The sequence below is a fragment of the Lycium barbarum genome, chromosome 6, assembly GCF_019175385.1.
Source record: "Lycium barbarum isolate Lr01 chromosome 6, ASM1917538v2, whole genome shotgun sequence".
Taxonomy (NCBI): Eukaryota; Viridiplantae; Streptophyta; class Magnoliopsida; order Solanales; family Solanaceae; genus Lycium; species Lycium barbarum.
Genome location: NC_083342.1, coordinates 92,962,687 through 92,988,936, shown reverse-complemented (window position 1 = coordinate 92,988,936; position 26,250 = coordinate 92,962,687). Strand labels below are relative to the sequence as shown.

The window sequence follows — 26,250 nt, the reverse complement described above, 5'->3', positions numbered from 1 at the left end:
AAAAAACAAACCCATAACCAAAAACTCAATTTGCAAGCAATACAAGAAGAAATTCCCACTATTTCTCAACCCAACAAAGAAAAGACATTAAATTTACAATTCTAAGGAAGTGATTTCCCTAATTTCCCAACCCCAACAAAAACCCCATAACAGAAGAGTGAGAATTGAAAACGTACTTGTTCGTGAAAGAGGCAGAAATCGTCAAAGAAAAGGCAAGAAAAAGAGGGGCTGGTTTTAGATCATTTGGCTGCTTTGGAGTTGTGCAAACATCGTGAAATGAAATGAAGTAACCCTAATTGCAGTGTAAGTGACTTAATATATATGAAAGGGTAGAAGTGTAATTAATTAAATTGTTATCGGGTTATCGGGTAACCCGTTAACAAAATGGTCAACCCGCGACCCGACCCAATAAGCCAATAACCCAAAAACACCACCCGGTACCCGAACCGGTAATCCATTAACCCGAACCATTAACCCAATAACCCAATAATCAGTTCGGGTTATCGGTTTAACCGTTAACATGCACAGCCCTAATTACTTTAGACTAAGTTTGATCCAAATCTACTTGTTTGAAGTCACACTGTGAACCTGTGAAACTTAGAATTTGCTGAACCTAATGTAAAGCCAAAAATTGAAGTCAAAACTGCTCTAAAAGAGCAAATACAACACCTGCTTATGCGTGTCTTTTTTTAGCTTGATGGTGAATTTCTATGGTTCATATATGTAATTTCTCACTTCTGTTTGCTTGTTTGAATCAAGACATGTTTAGTATAATGCTTGGGGAACCCAGAATAGTATCCTGACCCTTTCTAACTATAGTCTGGATTCTTATGGACCTGTAATGGTTTCCACATGAGTTTTCCATTATTGGAAGCTTGTTGTGACTGCAACTAAGATCATGTTTACATCTAGGGTAGTCTCATGTTTTCCTTTTACTTTATTATGGCTTTGGATCTTGTCTTAACTACCCATTGCACCTTAAGTCCCTACCTGTTTTCTATGTTTGTGCATATGCCCATCTTGGGAATGGAACTAAGCTAAAATTATCATTTTAAAACCATGCACTTAGATAGAATTCTCTCATAATATTGACATTTAGCCTAAAAACTGGTATGGGATCAGGGTTGGCATTTCACATAATGATTATAGAATCTTGTAAAGGATTCAACCTAGATACTTCACCAAAACAAAAGGGGGATTCAACCTACATTAGCTGGATCCTTTTGCATAAAGAGATGTGCATTTCTGTTGTTTTAAAGGGTGCACTGCATCTGGGATTTTTGGAAAACTTCAAATTGACTTGAAAATTAAGTAGAGACTGTATGTGCACATTTCTTACCTGGAATACTTGTGAAAATGTTTCCCTTACTTTTCTTTGACTGTTCTGTCACATTTAAAATTGAGAACCTGTTTCAAAAGCTGAGAGACTGGAAATGATAAGTGTGAAGACTGAAAATTTATTACTTGTGCTAGAAAGATATTTGGAAAGGGAACTGCAAGTTTGCTTTTCCTATTTGTTGATTATCTTGGCTATTCCTTAATCTTCACTTAGTGTCTTATCTTGTATTGATCCTCAGTGACACTGCACATTTCCTGAGTCCTGTTTGGAATTGGCCTCTTTGTTTGATTAGGAAAACTTATAAGAATAATGTAGTCCTGTTCTTCTTATTTGTTGTGCGTCATTGTGCTTTTTAACACAACTGCTAAGTATGGTCTTTGTTTATGAATCCCCACTTGTCCCCTATTTAAAACTGCCTTAATTTGTAAGATTGATTCACTTAAGCCAACATTAGGAGACTATGTATAACTGAACTTTGAAAATAGAATGGGAACTGCAAATTTTGAAACCTTAAAGACCTGTGTGCTTGTGTTCATTCCTAAATTTTCAAAATCAACCAAATTTGAATTGAAAACCTTGGTCTGTGACATGAGTCTCTAAAAACCTTGCAAAACGTGACATCTGTGACTGAACTTGCCTAGTTTTAGACTGAGTTTGTAGACCCTAGTATATTTTACTTGTCGTCACCCTTGAATCCTATAAAAATAGGCTAAGTTTGAATTGGAAATCTTATTTATGAACTGCATTTGTGGAAACTGTATACCTATCCCTAAAAATTGAAACTTTGAAAACTTTTATTAACTAAGTGTTTTCTTTACTTTAGGCTAGATTAATCATGAGCTTAAAGTGAGAAACTGACTCTTAAAATATGTTGTGTGCACTATGTGCTGGACACTGCCTCACATGCATTTATTTTGGCTTAAAACTGTTTGTTACTCTCTTATCTTTGACTGAGTTGTTACTTGTTGTGCTTGTCTGATTTTGCTAGCTTAGAATCCATAACCTTAAGTGGCCTATATACTTGGTTGCTTGATAAAATCTGAATATTTTGAACCTGGAAAATCTGGGCAATTTCTGAAAATTTTTGAGTTTCTTTGGGTAGTTAAAGGAGGTATATGTAGGGTGAATATTAAAGGGCATATAGTGTATGTTGGTTGTATATGGAGGGTATGCCCTTCAATGAGTTTTGCTCTCCATTTGAGGCTATATCACATAGTATATCACGTATATCATGGTTCAACACTTAGAAAATTTCTTGCATGATTTCAAGAGCTGGGCCAATTGGGCCCGTACACTGGTTCAGTCCTTTTTTGCATATCTGTCTCTTCTCTGTTTATTTAGTTATGGGCTTAGCCCAGTTGTGTTGTAATTTAAATTTTGGCCTTGTAAATTTAATTTATGTCCTTAAGATTAGATACTAATGTATTTATACCCTTTTATTTGTAAACCTCCCTATTCATTGGTGGGTCCAACGGGGCCCACCAACTCACTTAGATCGAGTCAACCTCATTATGGACGGGCTGAGCATTTGGAGCAGATTTGGAGCGGATAAGTTTAAAATTGCATTTGTTTTCTATTGGGCTTGGTAGGCCCAAACCTCTTTTACCTCGTATTATTTATTTAGCAAAATTAATGAAATGTGTTTATTGGAACCCTTTAAAATTGTCACGTATTAGAATCACCAAAAAACCATTTTTTTTTTATATAAAACTAAGTTTTGACAAAATACTAGCATACAAAAAACGTTTTGCGACTAAAATTGCTATTTATGAACAAGAATGGACATTTCCTTTAAATGAAAACAAGATTTTGGACAAAAAAATTGACTTGATAAATTTTATGGACTTACAAGTCAAAAATTGTGGACCGTGCATATGGACTAATTTAGACTTATTGGACTGATTTTGACCTCCAAAACTTGGACTAAAATTGGATTAAAATAGATAAAAATAAATAAAAATAAATATTGTTGACAAATGGACACTAATAGTATGCCTTAAACTATTTTCTACACTTAAATAAAAACTCTTTAAAAAACTTAAAACTTAAAAGGGTGGGCTTACGTGGTGTTCTACCTAGGTTAAAGGCCTTCGAGAGTTAACCTAGGTGTTCTAATCCGAAACCCAACGCCCAATTTTGGGCAAAATTTTACCACTTTCGTTTCTTGAAATGTGATATATTTTGCATGAATTACTAAACTCTTTGTTGCAGAAATATAAGCCGAATTAATTTTTTCACTATAAACAATTCATATCTACAAAGGCATACTATTAGAATCCGTAGGTCAATCGTATTTTACGGATATTTAATACCGGGATGCCTAACACCTTCCCTGGGGGATCACCAGAACCCTTACCCGAACTTTGGTTAGATTATGATTCTTTTAAAATTTAACCATTTTGAATGAACCCTTTTTGAATTGATTTTCCTAATTTTTTAAAATTAGGTGGCGACTCTAAAAAACAAAGTTCATTTAGAGCATCATCCACGTAGAAGTATATTTTTTCCTTTTTCCCGGTACGATTGATAACCGTACTTTCCAGTGACACTTTACTTTTTAAATGAGGGAAGTGCAAATACGAATCGGAAAAAATAGAACCGCTACAGGTAGATGATTTTAATTATTTAACAGCTTTGTTACAATTTAATTTTTGTGTTGTTTTCTCATTAAGGAGGGAATTGGGAAATTTTGTAATCGCAACCCATAATCATTAATTACAAAGAATTCAATGCTATATTTTGTGAATGCTTTGTGATGTAATTTCTATATTCATCTTGTTGTTGTCTGCATAATCTTAATTTTGGTGAAATTGCCGGAAGGATAAACGGGAAGAGAGGAAGGATGGTGGTGTCAATGCCGAGAGATAGAAGGATAAGCGAGACAAAAAAACATGATTTTTTTAGCTTTTCACGCTCATAGTCATAGGGAAGGTGTGCTACACACACAATGGCACATCAGCTATTTGTGTTCAATAGGTACACTATGAATAATGTTGGTGTCTAATAGGAACACCTCTTAGTTGGGGTGCCAAAATGGAAAATCATGATAAGTTTAAGGGGCTGCTTATGCTTTGGCCTTTTTAGTATGTCATGTCATGCCGCCCTCATTTTTGAAAAGTATATATTTTCTTCATAAAAAATTACACTGGCTTTGGAGCTACAAAATAATCAGATTTGTCTTTCTTGCTTTGTCCTTCCAAATAGGTTATAATGGTTTTGTTTACAGTGATTGTATTTTGCTTTTTCTGTTAATAATATTGAAGTACTGCCCGCAAACTGATTCCAACGCTACTGCTGTGAAAAAATGTTTATGGTATAATATTGAAGTAGAGTTTTTGTTTTGGGTTACGATGCTACTTGCTTTAGTATGTTATTGATGTTATATTTATGGGTATCTTATTCCCTATTTACTTGTGTATATGTTTTGATTTTGATGGTCCTTCCCTCTTGCTTTTCTTGTAAAATAAAAAAAATAAAAAATGCATATTCAGGTCTCTGAAAGAATCAAGGAGAGCACAGTCTGGTATTAGCATATACATTTATTTCTGCTGGAAAAAGCAGACTTTGTAACAAATATGAAGAGCTAATAACATTTCCTCCAGTTTCTTTATGGGCTATCATGCGTCTTATTTGGATCTTGTTCTGCTAAATGCATTGATCATTGATGAAAGTCGACCCATATTTGATTATTTTACACGTCATACTATTAACAAAACAGAGTGGCTTATACTAGTGAAAGTGGTAAACAAGATTTTTGGCAGCAATTGGAACCATCAAATGACTGAGAGTTGCTTCTAATGCCAATATAGTAAAATGGCTATAGTATAAATGTGTGCACCTTCACGCTATAGCAGGAACTTCTGTATGGAGTTTGCAGGACTTATAACAATAACATTATTACTGGTTGTTAGTAAAAAGAAGCCGGTAATTCTTTATTGTAAATTCCCTACGATGGTTCTGGATTAACACTCTCAAAGTTTCTTTGTGCACGTGAACCCTTAGGGTTACGGCTAGATCAGCCCCTACATAGAGATTGACTTATTACACATATGAGAAATGACAATAAACAAAACCATTTAAATTATTTGACTATTCGGATGTCCTATACTCATTAGAGAAATTTTTTCGATTTCTCGCCCCAAACTATAACACCTAACCAAACTTGAAATTGTGTTTACCACCATTTTAGCATCTTCCCACTATTCCCACTTGCTAATTTCTTATACAAGTAGCTCTCAAATGTCATCCTTTGCACATATTCATCTCCACGCAACTCCACCAGTGCTTCTCTAGCTGAATTGCTATCATAAAACACTTTATCCAACAAATCCAAGAACTTGAAAGTTATGAAATTCTTGTCATCCCACTTTCTTAGTTACTCTCTTTTCAAATCATCTTCACTAATCATCTTTTCTCCACCTTCAGAGGCCTTCACAATTGCTTCCCCCAAATTCTTCTGCTTTTTGCTGCAAAATACATTCCTTCACCTGAACATTTTATCACGTATCCTGCTGCTTCCTCTACCAGAGTGACCCGTCCACGAACCCAAATTGGGCGCGGATGCTCCTGTATTGGATGAGCCTCCACTTTGATTACTTCTCCGCCTTCAATACTTGGTCTGACTCGCGCTTTGATACCCTGTTAAACTGATTTGATATAGGGTTTTGAACATGTTGTGCCTATCTCCACTGCAACGTGATCACATTTGGGAAACACCCGTGCATAAAAATTGGGTGACATGTTATTCCCTAGGTACATCTCAGCCAAATTTTCGTAATACCCCATTTTTTCCTTGGGCAAGTTGATCCTCTCTTGGAAAGCAATGGTAGTAGCGTAATTTCCAACTTTGATCGATTTAGCCACGCAACTATTGGCTCCATCTGCACCGATGATGACATCGACGGAGAGCTGACGCTGGCAATTATCAATGGTGTGCTGAATGACATATGGTTCGCGTGAGGATGTAGGGACCACGAGGTTGGTGACAAGCGCTTTCAGGAGGGTGGCACCGCTAGATTCGGCACGCTATTGGAGGAATGAGTCAAGCACTTCTCGCCGGACCATGGCGATGAACTCTTGGGGTTTAAGGGTTTTGCTGAGATCGATGACGATATTTGATGGAGAAGTGATTCTCATCAGGGTGACATGACGATCGATGAGGTGGGAAGGTATTGAGAACTTGCTGAGCATACATAGTGGAATAGCACCGCCGCATGGCTTAGCTGTAGCCGGGCTGCGTTCAAAGAGGAAAAGTTTTGACTCCGCCGGTGGCAAGAGCTTCTGCAGCTGAGGACCCAGCTGGGCCGCCACCGATAACAGCTGCTCGAAGTTTAGAGACAACTAGATTTCTATGTTTTTGTTTGAAATGATGAAATTGCCTTTGTGGGTTTCGGGTTTTGGGTTGAAGTGGGAGACATTGAAGAGGGTGAAGAACGTATGTTTGAGAGGCCATTTCAAATAAAAAGGGTTTTTAGGAATTAATGGTTTCAAGATTGGCAATGCTTGGTAGGTTAGAATGAGATTATATATATATGAATAACCAAAAGGTAAAGATGCTAAGATAGTGCAAAGTATTGAACTTTGGTATATTTTCCACGGAATGGTAAAAAATATACCTAACCTATCATTAGTATGTTTTATTTTTAGGGGAAAGGTCAAGCATGCCTCCTCAAACCAAAGTAATTACCCGCCCATACCTCCATTACTTTTGTACTCCAAAAAAAAATTAAAAGTATTTACCCGAGATGCCCTCCAATTATGATACTAACATGATATATAAATATAATGAGACGGTATTATGAATGATCATGTTCATTTATTAAAAATGACACACTTTTCTCGAAAAAAAACCTCTCTGAGACTATAGTCTTATATACATATACCGTGATGGTATCATGGAGGACTGCTTCAGTCCTTCAACGAGACTTTCTCAGGACCATGATACCATCGTGGTATATAAATATACTGAGACGGTATCATGGAGGACTGCTTTAGTCATTCTCTTAGTTCTCCATGATACCATCATGATATATAAATATACTGCGATGATATCATGGAGAAGGGGGTTTGGGCGAGGTGAGCATGTCGGGTAATTAGTTTGGGTTGGGCTGGGCAGAAGCGAAAATAATTTATGAGGTGACATGGGCGAGTAATTAGTTTGGGTTGAGCGGACAATTAGTGATATTTTCCCTTATTTTTATGCTTCATCTACCTAATGGTCCTCAAAAGTCCTATTGTTATTTTCTAGACTAAAATTTCCCCTCTTAAAGAAAAAATTTATGGATCTCTAAAAAATTCAGTGGCACCATATAATTGACCCGTGTGGAACTCTTAACCCGACACCAGCCTTACCAAATAGGCACGACTCAATTTATTTTGAATAATATTGTTTTTGCAATTCAGCGCCACCATATAATTGATCCATGTGGAACTCTTAACCCCACACCTACCCTACCGAATAAGTCCGACTCAATATTTTCAATAAATATTGTTATTCTCTTAGGGATAATTTTAAACACCTCCCTTCATGTTTGGCTTTGTAACACTAACTTACCTTATGGTTTACTATAATAAGCTAACTTTCTTTTTTTAGTAATTCTGTAACAATTCTTATAATATATTTATTCTCAATTTAAATACAAAGTCTCTGACTAATCTTAATTGGGATTAGTTCACTTCACTCTGTCTCTTGAAAGGAATTTAACAGTAGGCAAGGGCCAGTTCATGTTTATGTTCTAATGAAAAGTTACAGGGTGCAACTCGACAATCCTTACGTTGGTGGTTGTGACACTAGCAAGATACCCTTCTCTCTCTCTTTTTATTTTTTATTTTTAAGGCTTCGTTAACTAGATCTTTGTTACTCCTATAATAAAAAAGCCAACTGGAGGGTCATGACGGGCACCTGGATCTAATCTACCAGGCACTACAGAACATACATGCATCACATAGTCATACCTAAATGTGGGCCATGAGAGCCGTCACGAGACAATCTGCTAACTAATAGATATCATTAGCTGGAAGGGACACAAGCCCAAAAGATATATATACATAGGTCTTCAAGCTGAACCTAAGACAAGCCGACTAGGCTATAAAAAATAATGATACAACAATATGTAGACCGAGATGGCCATAGAACATCTAACTATGCATATCTATCTACGAGCCTCTACTAGAGTGCAAAACATAATGAGGACGGCACCCAGATGTACACAAAAGGATCATACCAAGCTAGACGGCAACTCCGGAACAAGTGGAGTGCTCCAGTACAAGCGTTGAGAAGGAAGCCTAAGGGTGTGAATCGTCTCTCTGTCTACTTGCGGGAATGAACGCAGCGTCCACAACAAAAGGACATCAGTACGAATAATGTATCGAGTGTTAAGACATGAAGAACAACATAATAAAACATGAAATAAGATAAAAGGGAAACAGCCTGTACATTTGAATGCCTCTGAAGGTGGATGATATGCATGCTTTCCTTTTAAAAAAAAAAATATTTTCACACATATACATATATATATATATATATATATATATATATATATATATATATATATATATATATATATATATATATATATATAAGCCACACTATGGGGCTACATCATTATCATTAAGCCACTCTTGGGGCTATCATCATCATACCGTACCCAACTGTAGTGATGTGCACAATAGGTGTCGTACCCGACCGACTATAGTGTGGCGCGGTGTCATAAAATAGGTATATATATATATATATATAAAGCATGCATGAGAGCACAAAGAAGTGTTACGACTTTATCGGAGTGACGTAAGGTTGGTATACCTCCGATTACCATTATGGAACTAGCATTGTCGACATACCTCACCTTGAAGGATCAATGACCATAAGATGAGGTCAACAACCATAAGACAAGATTAATAATCATGAGACAAAATCATTAACATCATAAAAAGATCAAGAACAAGAGCTTCTAATATTTCTAGGAGTGGAGTCATTATGAATATCATTCGTGTATGTTCGTATCAAAATGATCATGTCAAAAGAAAGAAAGGGACAGCCTTAACATACCTCGAGTCGTCCTAATAATCCAACAACAAGCTTAGCACAACTAGAGCACCACTCCTATAATAAAGGAATACATATACGACTTAGATGGAGCTTGTATATCACGTATATCAAAAGAAAATTCGATTCTAAAATGAAACGGGCAGCATTTTGCTCTTATTCTTTGGCTACAACAACATACACTACAGCTAACAACAACAACAACGAGCTCATATAAGCCCCTTATACTTACTTCAACAAGTATTACAAGTTATACCTCAAATAGTCCAATATACACTTCGTATATGGTATTTATGCACATCTTCCCCACATGTCCTTCTAGAAAAATAATAATAACATGACAATAACATCAACTACTATCCAACTACAAGGAAACCTTCTCAATAACACCACAACAACATGATCAAAACAGTCCATAAATTCAACATGGTTTCTAATCCATATTTGAACTTCCTTTTGCACTTTCTTCTTTCAATCAAGTTGTATAACAATCAAACAACCTCAAGAACATGTAATAGAGATGAAACCTTACCTTAATCACACAAGAACAAGCTTGAATCGAATTACTTCATTAGGATAAAATCTCCAACTTCAACACCAAGAGATACTTGAACTCTACTAACCCTAGTGAGTTTCTAGCACTAGAATCTCTTGATTCTATTGGGTTTAGCCTTGAATAGGATATGAACTTGTGGAGAGTGTTTTGAGAGCCTTAGTGTCTGAAATGGGAGAATAATGAATCCAAATGAGGAAAAATGAAATATAGAGCCTCACTTAATGAATCCAAATGAGGAAAAATGAAATATAGAGCCTCACTTAAAATCCCGCCGACATAATTTGACGGACCGTCAACAGTCTGCGGTTCGTCAAATGGTCCAACTAACATGACCTCCCTGTGAATGTCTCACAGTGGAGGAGCCACCATTTGACGGGCCATCAAACAGTTTGTGGTTCGTCAAATGGGGCGTCAAAACGCTTTTCCGATAAACTTGTTATCTTCGATTTGTTTAACCTCTAATCCTTCCAATACTTACTAAACATGAACTTAAACCTTCACATACACAACATGAACATGTTTAGTCTCATATAACCTTAAGGAAATCCCAGTTCGAGACTACAACGGCTAACATACGATGAACCTTAACATACGAAACTCCGAGATGTAACATCTTTCCCCCCTTAGGAACATTCGTCCTCGAATGTTAAACTCTCAGGAATCTTATAGAAATTTTGACAGAGTCCCCTTTGTAATTGTACCACTACCAGCTTGCCACATAGCAAACCAAACTATACAATACCACACAGGGCCACAACAAACAATAACTACAATGGCTCCACATGACCAATAAGAGTAGCTGATAGATAATACATACCTGAAGACGATTGTGCTGTAGTCTGCCTTTGATATGAAGTCTGAAATAAATGAGGATATCTAGAATTCATATCATCCTCAGCTTCCCAAGTCATCTCCTCAACATTCTTGTTTCTCCAAAGTAACTTTACCGATGCTACATCCTTGGTTCTCAATCTACGAACCTGCCAATCTAGGATGGCAATAGGGACTTCCTCATATGATAGATGCTCTATAATCTGAACATCATCAACAAGTACAGCTTTGGAAGGATCTCCAATACACTTACGAAGCATAGACACATAGAAAATCGGATATACAGACTCCAAGTCTGAAGGTAGAGCTAATTCATAGGCCACCTGGCCCACTTTTCACATAATCCTGTAAGGTCCAATGTATCTAGGGCTAAGCCTTCCCTTCTTACCAAATCTCATAACACCCTTCATTGGTGATACCTTCAGGAATACCCAGTCGTCTACCTGAAACTCCAGATCTCGTCATCGATTATCTGCATAAGATTTCTGGCCAATCTGGGCTGCCAATAACCTTTCCTGAATTAGCTTAACCTTATCAACTTCCTGCTGGATCAAATCTGGTCCCATTAACTTAGATTACCTAGAACTATCCGATAGGTGATCTGTATTTCCGTCCATTTAAGGCTTCATATGAGGCCATCTGAATAAGTTGAAAATGATCATCCTAACTACCTCCGAAGTCTATCACACATGCCTGTAACATGTCTTCAAGCGTCTGAATTGTACATTCAGCCTGTCCGTCTGTCTGGGGATGGAATGCTGTGCTGAGACTCAGCTTTGTTCCCAATCCTTTCTGGAAAAATCTCCAGAAGTTAGCTGTAAACTGTGCACCTCTGTCTGATATAATAGATACTGGAACACCATAAAGTCACACATCTCCTTAATATATAACTTTGCATAATCCTCGGTGGAATAAGTAGTCTTGATAGGTAGAAAATGTGTTGACTTTGTGAACTTATTAACAATCACCCATATCGAATCAAACTTACGCTGAGAACGGGGTAAGCCTGTAATGAAATCCATATTGATCGTCTCCCATTTCTAGGTCGGAATCTTTATACTTTGTAGTAACCCACCGGGCTTCTGGTGCTCAACCTTAACCTGCTAACAATTAGGGCACTGAGATACAAACTCAGCTATATCTTTCTTCATCCCGTCTCACCAGTAAACTTCCTTAATATCATGATGCATTTTCGTTGTCCCTGGATGAATAGATTAGCGAGAATGATGAGTTTCTCCCATAATCTGTCGGCGCAACTCTGTAACATCTGAAATATACAATTTGCCTCAATATCTGAGGACTCCACCTCCAGTAATCTCAAATGACGATTTATTATTTTGAGGAGCTATATCTCCATAATGGACTAGCATGGGATCCTCGTACTGGCGCTCTTTAACCTCGGCTACTAAGGATAATATCGTTGAATCCTAAATCGTAACTCCTGCATCGCTTGAGTCCGATAATTGAACTCCTAGGCTATCTAACTGATGAAGCTCATGAGTTATCTTTCGTTTATCTGGTCGCAAATAAGATAGGCTATGCATGGATCTACGCCTAAGGGCATCGGCCACTACATTCGCCTTTCCCGGATGATACAAGATACTGACATCATAATCCTTCAATACCTCCAACCATCGCCTCTGATGCAAATTCAACTCCTTCTACTTGAAAATACACTGAAGGCTCTTGTGGTCCGTATAGATATCAACATGGACGCCATATAAGTAGTGCCTCCACATCTTTAATGCATGAATCACCGCAGCTAACTCTAGATCATGGGTCTGGTAATTCTTCTCGTGCTTCTGCAACTGCCTTGAAGCATACACTATAACCTTTCTGTGCTGCATCAATATACAACCTAAACCAACGCTTGAAGCATCACATTAAATAACATAGCCCTCTAATCCCTCTGGAAGTGTCAGAACTGGTGCCGAAGTCAATCTGTTCTTCAATTCCAGAAAAGTGTGCTCACAAGCATCAGTCCACTGGAACTTAGCTGATTTCTGAGTCAGCTTCGTCAGTGGTGCAGAAATGGAAGAAAAGCCTTATACAAATCTCTTGTAATAACCTGCCAAGCCCAGAAAACTACGAACCTTCGTGCGTGTTGTGGGTCTCGGCCAAGTCTTCACGGCTTCAATCTTCTGCGTATCCACTGTGATACCTTTATCTGAAATAATATGCCCCAGAAAAGTCACAGACTTCAACTAGAACTCACATTTAGAGAACTTTGCATACAAATTCCAAGTCTGAAGAACTTTAAGGACAACACGTAAATGCTCTGCATGCTCTGCCTCTAATCAAGAGTATATCAGAATATCATCAATAAACACAATCACGAACAGATCTAGGAAGGGTCTGAATACGCTGTTCATCAAATTCAAAAATACCGTTGGTGTATTAGTCAACCCAAACGACATTACACGAAACTCGAAGTGATACCCTGATCTTAAATCTATCTTCGAGAACCATTTATCACCCTGCAACTGATCAAATAGATGATCAATCCTCGAGAGTGGCTACTTTTTCTTTATTTTCACCCTATTCAACTGCCTGTAATCAATACACATTCGCAAGGAGCCATATTTTTTTCTTACAAACAATACAGGCGCTCCCTACGGTGATGTACTAGGCCTAATAAAGCCTTTCTCAAGCAAGTCCTTCAACTGCTTCTTCAATTCTCTCAACTCAGTAGGCGCTATCCTATAAGGAGGAATAGCTATTAGCTGAGTATTTGGTAATATGTCGATAGAAAAGTCAATCTCCCGCTCTGGTGGAAGACATGGAAGCTCATCCGGAAATATGTCTGGAAACTCATTAACCACTAGAACAGACTGAAGAGTCGGTGGCTTTGCTTCTATATTCTGAACCCGGACTATATGATAAATACAACCTTTGTCAATCATCTTCCTTGCCTTGAGATGGGAAAGAAACCTACCTCTCGGCGATGTTGTATTACCCTTCCATTCTAGAACTGGCTCACCCGGAAGCTGAAATTGAACCATCTTCGTTCTACAATCAACATTAGCATAACAAAAGGCCAACCAATCCATACCCATAATGACATCGAAGTCTACCATATCTAACTCAATCAAATCTGCTATAGTATGACGATTACAAACCATAACCACACAATCTCTGTTTACCTGTCTAGCCCTCACTGGATCACCAACGGATGCAGACACCTCAAGAGGTTTAATCATCTCGGGTTTCACCCTAAACTGACCAGCAATAAAATGAGTAACATATGACAACGTAGAACCTGGATCTATCAACGCATATAGATTATGGGAAGATACTGATTGTATACCTGTAACAACATCAGGCGAAGACACGAGATCCTATCGACCAGCCAATGCATAAATGCAATTCTGAGGACCGCTCGAGCTAGACACTCCCCCGCTGCCTCTACCACGACCTGCTGATGCCTGAGAGTCTTGCCCCGGAGGGCGTACATATGATGATGAACCAGCTACTGATCCTGTGGGCTGAACTATACCTCTACCACCTCTCGATAGACACTCACGCATAATATGGCATAGTTGACCGTAAGCATAACAAACATCTGAACGCAAGCGGAACTCTCCAGCATATAACTTACCACACTGAGTACATCATGGTAAAAGTGACCTCATCTGGCCTGATTCATCTCTATACCGATAACTCGAGGCTCTAGAACCCTGACCTGGTCCTGAATAAGTAGATCGTCAAATATCTGACCTGTGAACTGCGGAGGTGCACTAGCCACCAAATGGCTTGAATGCCTAGGATACTGTTGCCTCTGACCACCTTTGAACTCAATAACAAAACCTGGAGATCTAGCTCTCTTACTATGACCCCTATTATGCTCACGCTCAGCCCTCCGCTGCTGCCTACGCTTCTCAAGGTTATAAGCGTACGACTGAGTGCGGGAAATATCCGTACCTGTCTAAAGTGAGGCCGTTGTGTAGTCATCAATCAAGTGCGGTCCCAAATCTCTCACGAACCGATGAACCTAATCCTCCATCTCAGCTACAATCGCTGGAGCATATCTAGCCAATGAATTAAAATGAAGACTGTAATTTCGAACACTCATGTCCCCTGTCTAAGGTTAAAAAATCTATTAGCTCGGGCCCGTCGAATCTCTGGCGGCAAATAATGCCGAAGGAAGACATCTGTGAACTCATGCCACATGGGTGGGGGTGCATTAATCCCTCAAGACGACACCCAAGTCTCATACCAGTGAACAACAACATCCCGTAGTCTATAGGAAGCCAACTCTACTGACTCAGTGTCTGAAGCATGCATCACCCATAACGTCCTTAGCATCCCATCTATAAAATTCTGCGAGTCCTAATCTGGTTTTGATCCAAAGAATTCTGGAGGATCTAAATTAATAAAATCTCAAACCCTGGCACTAACAGCCCTATCACCATAGCCAGTACCCGCACCCTAACGCTGGGCCTGAGCAGCCACTAACTAAGTCAACAACCGAATACCCTCTCGTATCTCCTGGCCTGAGGCATCATGTGGAGGAATTGGGGGTGCTGGAGTTAGAGTTGGAGCTCCTCTATGCTCCTCTGGAGCGGGCGGAATATGAGAGGTCTGATATAAAACCTCATTTTGGGACTTGTCCTCCTCAACATCTACAGGTGGTACACGACCAGTTCTCTTACCTGCCACTGACTTGCCCTTCTGGGCCGCTGAAGCTTCCCTTATCACAGGCATTACTAAAATCACAACACATAGTCAGGAAAAGAGAATCCTCATAACATGGCTCTATCGTACGATCTAAGATGAGAAAGAAAGGCAATCTTCCTAAATGTCCTGCAGCCTTCTGTTTATAAGTGTGGTGCACTATACACCTATAAACAAGACTACTAGACACGGCTCGTAGACAGCCCTAGGACGAACTGCTCTGATACCACTTTCGTCACGATCCAACTGGAGGGCCATGATGGGCACCCGTATCTAACCTACCAGGCACTACAGAACATATGTGAATCACATAGGCATACCTAAATATGGGCCATGAGAGCCGTCATGAGAGAATTTGCTAACTAATAGATATCATAAGCTGGAAGGGACACAAGCCCATATATATATATATATATATATATATACGTCTTCAAGCTGAACCCAAGTATACAAGCGGACCAGGCTATCAAAAATAATGATACAATAATATGTAGACCGAGATGGCCATAGAACATCTAACTATGCATAGCTGTTTACGAGTCTCTACTAGAGTGTGAACCATAATGAGGAAGGGAAAGGACCCCGCCATACCCATATGTACACAAAAGGATTATACCAAGCTAGACAGCAACTCCGGAACAAGTGGAGTGCTCCAGTACAAGCGCTGAGAAGGAAGCCTAAGGGTGTGAATCGTCTATCTGTCTACCTGCCGGAATGAATGCAGCGTCCAGAAATAAAAGGACGTCAGTACGAGTAATGTGCCTAGTATGTAAGGCATGAAGAACAATATAATAAAACATGAAAGTAACATAAGATAAAAGGGAAACAACCTATACATCTGAATGCTTCTGAGGACAGATGACATGCATGCTTTCCTTTTTAAAAAAATATTTTCATATGTATATATATATATAAGTCACACTATGGGGCTGCATTATTATCATTAGGCCACTATTGGGGCTATCATCATCATACCGTACCCAACTGCAGTGGTGTGCACAATAGGTGTCGTACCGACTATAGCGCGACGCGGTATCATAAAATAGATACATACATACATACATACATATATATATATATATATATATATAAAGTATGTATGAGAGCACAAAAAAGTGTTACGACTTTATCGGAGTGACGTAAGGTTGGTATACCTCCGATTACCATTATGGAACTAACATCATCGACATATCTCACCTCGAAGGATCAATGACCATAAGATGAGATCAACAACCATAAGACAAGATCAATAACCATGAGACAAAATCAATAACATCATAAGAAGATCAAGAACATAAGCTTCTAATATTTCTAGGAGTGGAGTCATTATGAATATTATTCGTGTATGTTCGTATCAAAATGATCATGCCAAAAGAAAGAAAGGGACAACCTTGACCTACTTCGAGTCATCCAAATAATCCAACGACAAGATTATCACCACTAGAGCACCACTCCTATAACAAAGGAATACATATTCGACTTAGATGGAGCTTGTATATCACGTATATCAAAAGAAAATTCGATTCTATTATGAAACAGGCAGCATTTCCCTTTATTTCTTGGCTACAACATCATACAACATAGCCAACAATAACAACAACAACAACGAGCTCATATAAGCCCCTTATACTTACTCCAATAAGTATTACAATTTATACCTTAAATAGTCCAATATACACTTCATATATGGTGTTTATGCACATCTTCCCACATATCCTTCTAGAAAAATCATAACAACATGAATACAACATCAACTACTATCCAACTACAAGGAAACCTTCTCAATAACACCACAACAACATGATCAAAATAGTCCATAAATTCAATATGGTCTCTAATCTATATTTGAACTTCCTTTTGCACTTTCTTCTTTCAATCAAGTTGTATAGCAATCAAACAGCCTCAAGAACATGTAATAGAAATGAAACCTTACCTTAATCACACAACAACAAGCTTGAATCCAATTACTTCACTAGGATGAAATCTCCAACTTCAACACCAAGAGATACTTGAACTCTATTAACCCTAGTGAGTTTTCTAGCACTTGAATCTCTTGATTCTCTTGGGTTTAGCCTTGATTAGTATATGAACTTGGGGAGAGGGTTTTGGAGAGTCTTAGGGTCTGAAATGGGAGAATAATGAATCCAAATGAGAAAAAACTAAATATAGAACCTCACTTAAAATCCCGCCGACATAATTTGTCGACCACTTTGACGGACCGTCAAACGGTCTGCGGTCCGTCAAATGTCCAACAAACATGACCTCTCTATGAATGTTTCACGGTGGAGGATCCACCATTTGACGGGCCATCAAACAGTCTGTGGTCTGTCAAATGGGGCGTTAAAACGCTCTTCCGATAAACTTATTATCTTCGATTGATTTAACCTCTAATCCTTCCAATACTTGCTAAACATGAACTTAAACCTTCATATACACAACATGAACATGTTTAGTGTCATATAACCGCAAAGGTAATCTAGTTCGAGACTAGAATGACTAATATACGACGAATCTTAACATACGAAACTCCGAGGTATAACACGGGCAATTGACATGAGAAGGCAATCAGAGCAAAATATTGGCACAAAATAGCCCAGGTTTTAACTTTTGTCATCTGATAGCCAAACATAAAATTCCTTCTTAATTTTTGGCAATGTATAGCCAATTAATTAAGTATGCAAGTTAATAATTTTCTCTCATATTAAAGAGGGTATCCCTTTTATCTCCACATTATACCATATTCTCTCACCGTTGTAACCATATTTCTCTCCTAAATATCCTCCATCTTTCTTGAATGAAGTCGTGTTCATGCATACATGTATATCAAAGTGTATGTATTATAAAATTTGTATAATTGGTTATATATCAGTCATTTAACAGAATGTAAGCATGATATACATGAGCTAATTTGTCTTCCAGAATGTGTATAACTATAAATAAGCCGTCCTTCATACATGTGTGTCAGAATGTATATCTCTTATAAAGCTTGTTTAACTTATCGTATATCAATTATTTAATAGAATTTAAGCATGATATACATGAACGAGGATAGATGAACAAAATCCTATTGTTTTTTGCTTTGTGTGGATAATCAATTGCAATATCACTTTTTTAAAAAAATATACACAACACAATGCAACTAATAATGAGAAAATCCCGATTTGCAGGAAACTCCTTCATGTAGAATAGGGCAACAAAAGCAATGGTGATGATGATTGTCCCAATCTTCTGTGCTTCTGTGTACCCTTTGCTTGTCACAATCTCAGTGACTGAGTCATCCAAAGGTTCTTGATGGAGTGATGATCCAAAAGATTGGCCTTTTTAGGTGCTTTTCTTGGTGCGTGTTTGGTTGGTGGTACCCATTTTCTCCGCTTTTCCTTCTGCGTTTTCCTCAGCCTCTTCTAATTTTTGAGCCTGAATAACTGATATTATGCGATATTCCTTCCACTATTTTTGTGCCGGCAAGATACAACAGATGGCTATTGAATGCCATTTGTTTTAGACTTAATTTGCTAAATAAACATTTGGCTAAAATCATGCCAATTTTATCTAAAGGTTGTATATGTAAGAGTTGAATATGATTATGAAAGGCTTGGTTATCATTGATACAACATATGGTATTTATACAGGTACAAGCATATAAGAGAAAGGAGTTTGCTAAGCTTAAGAGACCTAAAGATAAGAAGAACTAAAATACGTATACAAATCAGATACTTATCCTAACAAAGTAGGACTATACATCCTTATCCTTATCATGACTCCTCAACATTGGCTCAATTTTCTGGAGGCCAATGTTGCTAACAAAGTTGAGAAAGGACCTTTTGGGAAGTGCTTTAGTTAAAGCATCTGCTAGTTGAGCTCCTGTTGGAATATGAAAAAACTGAAATTTTTCCACTTTCAACTTGGTCATGAACAAAATGAAAGTCGATTGCTACATGTTTCATTCGACTATGAAATACTGGATGGTGACATAGGTAAGTGACACCGATGTTATCACAAAAAACCTTGGGAGGGCAAGGCAGCTTGACTCGAAGTTCTTGCAGCAGGTTGGTGAGCCAGTTTAGCTTAGCTACAGCACTTGCTACAACCCTGTACTCCGCTTATGTGGAAGATCTAGCGACAGTGTGTTGCTTTTGGGAGCACCAACTGATTGGATTGTTTCCAAGCAAAATAACATAAGCTGAGGTGGCATGCCTAGTGTCGGGAATACCACCCCAATCTGCATCCGAGTAGGCAAGTAACTGTGAAGAGTTACCATGTTTGAAGTGAAGTCTGTGGGTAATAGTTCCTTTTAGATAACGAAAAAGCCTCTTCGCTCCCTGCCAATGTTTGGATGAAGTAGAATGTTGGAATTAGGCGAGCTTGTTTATTGAAAAGCATATATCAGGTCGTGTGAAGGTTAGGTATTGCAGTGATCCAATGACCTGCCTATAAAGCTTAGCATCTGCGGATGAAGAACCGTCGTCCAAGGATAGAGTGTCACTTGTAGACAGAGGAGTGCTCACACTATTTGTGTCCAGCATCTTGAACTTTCCAATTATGTCCGCAATGAAGCTACTTTGTGTGAGCATCACTCCATGAGCATTCTGTATGACTTCAACACCTAGGAAAAAATGTAAAGGGCCAAGGTCCTTGATCGACATTGTATCACCTAACAACTTAATTGTTGCCTGCACATGAGAGTTGTTAGAGCCTGTAACAACAATGTCATCAACATAGATCATAATAATAATGAGAGAATTAGAAGACCATTTTATGAATAAAGAATCATCAGACTTAGAGCGAGCAAAGTCAAGTGATAAGAGAAACTCATTGATTTCAGTGTACCATACTCGTGGTGCCTGGCAAAGTCCATAGATAGATTTGTGTAGTTTACACACATGATTCGGAAATCGAGAATCTACGAAGCCAGGTGGTTGTTGCATGAAAACAATGTTATGAATAGTGCCTTGTAAAAAGGCACTATTCACGTTATGTTGACGCAACGACCATTTGAGAGACATAGCTAAAGCCAGAATGGGGTGAATTGTTGTGGTTTTAATTACTGAACTGAAGGTGGAATGGAAATCAATTCCAGGACGTTGATGAAATTCTTTAGCCACTAACCTAGCTTTATAACGCTATATGGATCCATCAGGTTTGTGTTTGACACGAAACACCATTTACACCCAACTATGTTTTGAGAGGGAGTAGATGGAACCAATGACCAAGTTTTATTTTTGAGGAGGTCTATGTGTTCGTCTTTCATGGCAGCTTGCCATTCGGGATATTTGGATGCTTGACTGAAAGTACTCGGGGTAACTGAAAAGTGTTTTACAGTTGAGGTTGCAAGGTAATCGAAGACTACTTTGGGTTTGAAAATATTATTCTGAGACCGGGTGACCATTCGATTTGACGGTGCCTCAGGAGCTGGCCGTGTGGGAGCATATATGCTGCTATTTGGAGAGGGAGAAAAAGACAAGGACTTTGTAGAAGGACTTACAGTGGAGTCAATAGGCACGTTATCCCGATGGCCTTGAGTGTACGATCCATGAGAAGCGACGTAGTTGACCAAATCAGTAGTAGCAGGAATCGGAATTGGGTCAATGACAGAAGGCGAAAGAGGTTGCGAGAAAGAGGAGAGGATGGAGGGAGAATCTGGACAAATCCAATTAGCCATGTGAGAGACTTGTGGACGAGAGAACAGAGGATAGGTGGTTGTGAACATAAAAATGTGTTCTACAAATGCGATATGCCTAGAGATATATATTTTTAAAGTAGTGAGGTCTAGGAAAGCATAACTATTTGTGGCAGCAAAATAGCCCATGAATGCACAAGGATTGGACTTGGGATCAAGTTTGGTTGATGTGTAGGGCTTTAACCATGGATAACAAATACAACCGAACACCCTTAGTTTGAGATGATTTGGGGCAATGTTAAAGAGACACTGAAATGGAGATTTAAGGCCAAGGAGTTGCGTTGGCAATCTGTTAATAAGGTATACTGCAATTTGGAATGCGAGGGAGCCAAAATTTGAGAGGGACAGAGGCACGGTGAAGAAGAGTTAGAGCGGTGTCCACAACATGATAATGTTTTCTTTCAGCAGTACCAACCAGTTGGGGAGTATATGGAGGACTCATGAGATATTGTATTCCAAAGTTTAAGAGAGTAGATTTAAGACCGATGTATTCATCTCCCCCATCAGTGTACAATGTTTTAATGGTCAGTTGAAATTGATTTTGAACCATTCGAACAAAATTAGTAAAAATTTCCTTCACGCCTGATTTGGATTTGAGAGGAAACAACCATGTATGTTTCGTGAAATAATCAACAAAAATAACATAGAATCTGAAATTATCAAAAGATATAATTGGAGAGGGACCCCAAACATCGAAGTAAACAACATCAAAAGGCTTAGAACTTGAAATTGAATTGTCACCAAATTGTAGACGGTGACTTTTATTACATAAACACGAATTGCAAAATGTAAAAGACTCAAAATGGTTTACTGGTAGGTTGAAGGAAGAGACACAAGCTTTGGTAATGCGAGGTTAAGGATGGCCAAGACGAGTATGCCATAGATGCAGTGATGGACACGTTGATGCAATAAAATATGCTTGAGGACGAGTTGTGGCTGATTTGGTCATGTCCGTTGGCCACTCATAGAGATCGTCGTTACTCTTGCCTCGAAGAAGACATGCCCCCGTGCTCAAATCCTTCACAACAAAAGAATAAGGAAAGAATTCAATGGAAGTTAGATTTTGTCTACAAAATCGAGCAACAGAAATCAACTTCTTTTTTATAGATGGAGAACAAAGAACATTATTCAAAAGAAATTTGGTAATAAGACTAGGTGAAGTTAAAGTAGTGTGACCAATATGAGTGATAGGAATTCCTTTACCATCACCAACAATTATTTCATCAGTGCCAGAGAATTCAGTCAGAGTGTGGAAAGATTGAGGGTTGTTTGTAATATGATGAAGGGCTCCAGAGTCAACAACCCAAGGGCTTGCGGGATTGGGAGCATACGATTGACGGTTGACAAAATTGGCATATGCTTCAGTCGCATCGTGTGGTTTGGACCTACAGACCTTTGCGATATGCCCAAACTTATCACAAAGTTGGCATTGAATCTGCTGGTTGTTGCTTTTTGTGGTGTTCTACTGGGTGAAGGAATTGTTATTTGGGACAGATTGGTTACGAAAGTTGGAGAATTAGATGGAGCAGTGTTCCTACGATTGGAAGAGTTTGGTGGTCTATTTCTTGGAGCATTGTTGTTGGAACGTTGATTAAGTTGAGCAGTGATCATGGGTGTGTCGGCCTTAGGCTCCGAGTATTTGATGAATATCTCATGAGCCAGGAGTTTGTCAAATAGTTCTTTGAATGTGATAGGATTATCACGAGCTCTTATTGCAGCAGATAGCTCCTTATATTCAGGACCTAGGCCACTCAGGACCTTAATAACAAGTTCCTCTCTATTAAGGGGTGAACCACTACAGGCCAAGTCATCTGCAATGGATTTGATTTCTCTCATGTAATCGCTGATTGAACGTGCATCTCGTTTGACATTTGCTAGAGTATTGCTCAAACTAAAAATCCTCGAGCGTGATTTGCTAGCATAAGTTTTTTGGAGAATGTCCCAAGCTTCTTTGGCAGTGGAAGCATGAGCAATGAGTGGGGCAATTGTAGCGTCAACTGATGCCATAATGGCATTGCGAATAAGATTGTATTGTCGTTGCCACAATTTGAAGTTGGGATTGGGGGATTGCTGATTATTTTTGTCCAGAATTTGGGTGGATGGGATGGGCAGTGAGCCATTAACAAAGTTAAGAAGGTCATAACCAAACAATAGTGTGGCAACCTGGGATTTCCATGTTGGATAATTGGCGCTTCCCGTTAGCTTGAAGGGAAGCTGTGATGCAGGGTTAAAGGAGATCAATTGAGAGGGTTGAACAAGGCCGAGTTACTGCTGGAGAGAGCGCAGAAGAGTTTTCTGACATTCTGGAAAAAAAAAAAAAAGAGGATCGGATAAACTCGTGAGAGTGTTTTCTATGCTCTTGATACCATGTAAGAGTTGAATATGATTATGAAAGGCTTAGTTATCATTGATACAACGTATGGTATTTATACAAGTACAACCATATAAGAGAAAGGAGCTTGCTAAGCATAAGAGACTTAAAGATAAGAAGAACTAAAATATGTATACAAATCAGATACTTATCCTAATGAACTAGGACTGTACATCCTTATCCTTATCAGTATATACATGTCAATAGTGAAGTTCGATCATTAGGCATTAGTCCACTCAGGATTTTTGAACTTTTACAACAAATGTCGAGATAGAGAGATAAAGTGAGAGAATAAATACAAATGCATAGTAGCACCCTGTTACGGCTAATGAGATGAGAAATAAAGAACAAATAAGCTAAAGGACTTTTCGTAGAAAGATTTTATGAACCTAATTAAATTAAGGAATATGTAAAAAAGGCAAATTAATCATATCATAATATTTTATAATTAACAATAAATAGGTCAAATGATTTGTTACAAGAAATTAAAACAAGGAAGGCTAGCATAATATTGTAAACAACCAGTGAGGTTAGTGTTATGAAGCCAAATTTAAGGGAGGTCTCTGAAATTATCCTTTTCTCCTATATTTCACTATATTATTTTCATGTAGGTCCTGGAATTTCACCTTCACTACTTCTCTCACATTTCACCTCCCCTCCCACTTCGTCCATCAAACCATACATGGCCCATCTTCAACAATAGCCTCCTTTATATTCAATAGAAAAAATTCTAAAAATTCTTCCCATTGTATCAATTTTGTCAATCAAGAAGTAACTTCTAATCAATATGTCCATCTTGTGGACCTGTTACCAAAACAAATCGACTTCAACAAATAACAAATTAACGGAATAGAAATACTCCTATCAAACATGTAGCGCTGAAAGATTTTTATCTGAGAAAAATACTAGCCCTTAAACCAATTTCAGTGACAATGAAAATTCAAGAATATAAAAGAACAGGTGGGGGATTTCTCGAAATGAACTAAGAAGAGAATGTTGATATAGAAAATTAGATCTTTCTTTTGAAAGTAGTTCCAAGTTGAGATGAGTTCTTTGTTTACCATTAAATTAGAGAGGACGTAAATAGCCTCTACTAGGGATAATTTACTCCTCACCACCCTCCCCCCCCCCACACACGCACTAGAAGATTGTACAACTTCTTGCTGGGGAGGGGGAAGAAGAATATTTGACTGTGAGGTGGGGTTGTGTGTGTGTATGGGGGTGGGGGTTACACGAGAAGAAGAAGAGAAGAAGAGGGAGTTAGATTGAGGAGAAAGGGATTTGGCATGGTATGCGAAGGTCTCATTTATTTTTATGAAGATTAAGACGTCTGAATCTGAGTGCACATCTAAATGATTAAGATGCTTTTTCTAAATCTGAACACTAAATGATTAGGACTGTTTGTTTTTCAACATCTGAATATGTATAATGTATTTATTTAAACATCATAAATATAAATTCAAATAAAAAGATAACCAAATATTAGAAATTAAATACAAATTTAATAAAATGAAAATATTATTTGATACAACAACAACAACAACAACCCAGTGAAATCCCACATCGTAGGGTCTGGGGAGGGTAGAGTGTACGCAGACCTGACTCCTACCAAGGTAGGACGGTTGTTTCCGAAAGACCCCCGGCTCAATAAAAGCATAAAAAGAAGTCAGATACGGTTAGATAAGGTTAAGAGATTCGGATAAGAGATTTAAAGCGATATGGAAATGGAATAATGCAAGCGACAAATATAATACAGGATAATCAGAGCACAGAAAATAACCGATAATAGCATAAATCAGAGCAGATGACACAGGATAACCAAAGCACAGGAAATAACACATAATAACAGATAATAGCAGAATTCGGAGCACAAGAAATTATATTGCAATAATGCGACTACTAATAGGAACGGATAACGAGACTATCTACTAGCCTTCTACCCTAATTTGGGTCCTCCAAACCCTCCTATCTAAGGTCATGTCCTCGGTAAGCTGTAATTGCGCCATGTCGTGTCTAATTACTTCTCCCCAATACTTCTTCGGCCTACCCCTACCTCGTCTGAAACCATCCATGGCCAACCCTCACACCTCCGCACTGGGGCATCTATATCTCTCCTCTTCACATGCCCAAACCATCTCAATCTCGCTTCTCGCATCTTGTCTTCCACCGAGGCCACCCCCACCTTATCCCGAATATCCTCATTCCTAATCCTGTCACTCCTGGTGTGGCCACACATCCATCTCAACATTCTCATCTCAGCAACTTTCATCTTTTGAACATGAGAAATCTTAACTGGCCAACACTCCGCCCCATACAGCATAGTCGGTCTAACCACCACTTTGTAGAACTTGCCCTTAAGTTTTGGTGGCACTTTTTTGTCACATAGCACTCCGGAAGCAACCCTCCATTTCATCCACCCTGCCCCAATACGATGTGTGACATCATCGTCAATCTCCCCGCTGCCTTGCACAATAGACCCAAGGTACTTGAAACTACTTTTCTTCTGGATGGCCTGGGTACTAAGCCTTACTTCCAAGTCAGCCTCCTGAGTTGCTTCAATGAACTTACACTCCAAGTACTCTGTCTTGGTCCTACTCAGCGTAAACCCTTTAGACTCCAGAGTATGTCTCCAACACTCCAGCTTAGCGTTAACTCCGCTACGAGTCTCGTCAATCAGGACTATGTCGTCCGCGAAAAGCATACACCATGGCACCTCACCTTGAATTTGCCGTGTCAATCCATCCATCACCAAGGCAAA

General features: G+C 38.6%; 1 pseudogene; it reads right to left on the bottom strand.

Annotated features, from left to right (window-relative positions):
• Positions 1 to 5,146: 5,146 nt before the first annotated feature.
• On the bottom strand, positions 5,147 to 6,824 carry LOC132599812 (geranylgeranyl diphosphate reductase, chloroplastic-like; annotated as a pseudogene).
• Positions 6,825 to 26,250: the final 19,426 nt, after the last annotated feature.